This window comes from Gossypium arboreum, chromosome 2 (genome assembly GCF_025698485.1).
Source record: "Gossypium arboreum isolate Shixiya-1 chromosome 2, ASM2569848v2, whole genome shotgun sequence".
Taxonomy (NCBI): domain Eukaryota; kingdom Viridiplantae; phylum Streptophyta; class Magnoliopsida; order Malvales; family Malvaceae; genus Gossypium; species Gossypium arboreum.
Genome location: NC_069071.1, coordinates 11,530,959 through 11,534,648, shown reverse-complemented (window position 1 = coordinate 11,534,648; position 3,690 = coordinate 11,530,959). Strand labels below are relative to the sequence as shown.

General features: G+C 37.1%; 1 non-coding gene across 1 annotated transcript; it reads left to right on the top strand.

Moving 5' to 3' along the window:
- Nucleotides 1–3,373: 3,373 nt before the first annotated feature.
- LOC128289649 (small nucleolar RNA R71) lies at nt 3,374–3,480 on the top strand. Its single transcript, XR_008279293.1, has one exon. It is a non-coding gene; the product is annotated as a small nucleolar RNA R71 (small nucleolar RNA).
- The last annotated feature ends 210 nt before the right edge of the window (nt 3,481–3,690 follow it).

Sequence of the window (3,690 nt, the reverse complement as noted above, 5' to 3'; positions counted from 1 at the left end):
GATTAATGCTTCAAGGTCGAATGTATTGTCACCATTAAGTTAATCTAGTCTCAAGTATTTTAATCCTAATATACAACATCATGAATCAACTCAACCTTATAAGCCAATATTACTCCTACAATCGATTGTAAAAAGTTAACAAAGAAAATATATTTTCACAAACATATACACCCATATGGCCGATTATACCAAATCAAGTTTAACCTTACTTATCTCAAAATTTTCATTCCATACTATCATCCCGTGACATAGCAAAGTTTTGAACCATGGACTAATTAGAACTAAAACTAGCAACTAAAAACATGCATGAATCTCATGGCACAACATCAAACATACCTTAATCTAGATACAAGGATAGCCAACCTCTTCCTAATCCTCTTCCAAACCAACCATGAGCAAGAACCCTTTCTTCTCCCTTGGGATTTTCGCCAAAAGGATGAAAAAAGATGAACAAATTTTTTGTTTTCTTTCTCACCTTCACGGCAATGGGGAGGGGGAGAAGCCTTCACACACACATTTTTTTTCTCATTTTTTATTGCTCATGCACCTTATTTTATTTATTCCAACATAAAACACTCACCCAACATGTTTCATGACATGTTTTGCCCATGATTCCTTGTCATGGCTGGCCACTAGCACTTGGGGGAATTTGACATGCAAGTCCTCCTTTTGACTACATGTACTATTAGGTCCTTATAGATTAGCCTATCATTTTTCAAAAGTGTCATACAAGTCCTACTAACTGAATTCACATGCAATCGACTAAACCGAAGCTTGAAATTTTCACACATTCATAAATACATATTCTAGACAATAAATATTACGTTCAAACATTTCGGTGACTCGGTTTAGCGGTCCCGAAACCACTTCCCGACTAGGGTCAATTTTGGGCTGTCACAGTTTAGGCCGTGTGTGAACATCCTTCACTTCTCCCACGCCTATATGTGACGCCGTTCTAGGAACATGGTCTCACACATGCCATCGTAATAGGCCGTGTCTCATACACGACCGTGTCTCTGGCCTGTGTAACTCACTATTTTAAAATAAAATTAAAAAATTCACTCCAGTGTGTCCAGGCTGTGTGGACCACCTCAGGCCATGTAATAATCGAAAATGAAAAAATTAAATCCCAGGACTCTCACGGTCCAGGACATGCCCATGTATCCTAGTCATGTGTCCTGTATGGCCATGTCTTCAAGCCATGTAACTCACTATAAATTACTCTATGTGTGACACATGGGTGTGTCCCAGGCCATGTGCACCACTTTTTTTGCTAAATCAAAGCAGATAAAAAATAAATATTAAAAAAATAATAATAACACTCGGGTTGCCTTCCGAGAAGCGCTTATTTAAAGTCTAAGCTTGACTTCCCTTTTTAGGCTTACGGTTATAGTGGATCTTGGAGTCGAGGCTTCTCTCTCTTGTTATTAGTTTTACTACCAAAATAAGGTTTGAGACGAGTACTGTTTACCTTGAATGTGCCAAATTTAGAATGTGTTACCTCAATTGTACCAAATGGAAAAACGTTTAGTACCACAAATGGGTTCAATCCTCTTAACTTAAGCTCCAATTGGAACATTCGTGGATTCGATTTGTTTAGCAGTCCCCAACTTTGATTTGGTTTGGCCCTTTTACATGCACATCATGGCGTTGCTTTGTTTCTTCATTGTGTTTTCCCAGTTTCTCATCAACATTCATTCACCGGTCATCTGTTTCATTGAGTTGAACCATTAATTCTTCACTTGCCGCTTGGTTTCTATCACCTTGAATGAAATACAGCTCCAACACATTTTTCATGAGGGTTTTCCTGCAAAGAACGTTGAGCCACATGGTTACTAACATTAACAGAATGATTAGTGTCATCTTACTTACTAGGGACTCTCACAAAATCACTTGCTTGAAGAGTAATCTTTTCATCACTTACAAGAAGCACAAGTTCACCAGAACTAACATTGGTAATAGTTCTAGCAGTGGCCAAAAAGGGTCGACCTAAGATCATAGGTACCTCACTTTCCCCATCCAAGTCTAATACAACAAAATCAACAGGGAATATAAATTTGTCAATTTTCAAAAGTACATCCTCAATAATACCCCTAGGATATCTAATTGTTCTATCCACTAATTGAATACTCATCCTAGTGTGCTTGGGTTTCCTAAGACCAAGTTGTTTAAACATCTTGTAAGACATGACATTTATACTAGCCCCTAAATCAGCCAAAGGATTTTCAACATTTAAACTACCAATGAGACAAGGAATAGTAAAACTCCTTGGATCTTTAAGTTTGTTGGGTAGTTTTCCTTTTGTTGAATGGCTGAGCAAACTGCATTGAGCTCTACAGTCGACGAGTCATCTAACTTCCTTTTAATTGTTAACATCTCCTTTAAAAGTTTTACATAATTTGCCATCTGCGAAAAAGCTTCAACAAACGGTAAGTTAATGTGCAATTTTTTAAGAGCTTAAGAAATTTACCATATTGTCCATTTGTGTGGTCTCTCTTCAATGCTATTGGATATAGAATTCGAGGTTTGTATTCTCTAATCATCACTTTTGCTCTTTCTTGCTTTCATCAACCTCACCACTTTTCTCCATAGCTTCTAGTTTTGATTTTTGTTCAGGCTCGACTAACTCTTCCACGCTTTGAACAATGGTTGCATAGAGTTGCTCCCTTGGGTTAGTTTCAGTGTTTCTAGTTAAACTACCTTGTGGTATTTCCAAAACTGATTTTGCAAGCTATCCAATTTGATTTTTAAGCCCTTGAATCGATGCTTGCTGATTTTTCAAAGCTGTCTCAGTGTTTTGAAATCGAGTTTTTGACATCGAAATAAATTTGGTTAACATCTTTTCAAGGTTCAACTTTTTTTCTTGTTGATAAGGTTGCTGAAAACTCAGAGGGGGTTGTGATCTTTGATTTCTTTGATCACCCCATGAGAAATCTGGATGATTCCTCCAAACTGCATTATATGTATTGCTATAAGGGTTATTTTGAGGTCTAGAATTGTTACCTATAAAATTGACTTGCTCATTCTCTGGGCTAGAACTGAAGGGTGAACATTATGAATTAATCATCCCCACTCCATTCGCGTCACACTGCATCACTGGATTCACATGCCTAGAAAAATATAAACCTTCAATTTTCTTATTCAGTGCTTCCACTTGGCTTGACAACATAGTAACTACATCTAGATTAAAAACACCAACTGCTTTCATTGGTTTTGCCCTCATGACTTGCCACTAATAATTATTCAGTGTCATCTCCTCAATAAACTCATAAGCTACCTCGGGTGTTTCATTATTCAGTGTTCCACCAGTTGCTACATCAATTTCGAGGAATTCAAACCATTGTAGAATGTTTGAACTTGTAACCATAAAGTTAACCTATGATAAGGGCACCTTCTCAATAAATCCTTAAATCTCTCCCATGCATCATATAATGTCTCTAAATTGATCTAGGCAAAAGAAGAAATGTCATTCCTCAACTTAGCTATTTTATTCAGTGGGAAATACTTCAAGAGAAACGTCTCTGTCATTTGAGCCCAAGTAGTGATAGAACTTCGTGGTAAAGAATTTAACCATTTTTGCCTTACTCTTCAATGAGAATGGAAACAACAGTAAGCAAATGGCATCATCAGTGGTGCCATTAATCTTGAAAGTGTCGCAAATCTTTAGAAAATTGGCCAGATGAGTATTTG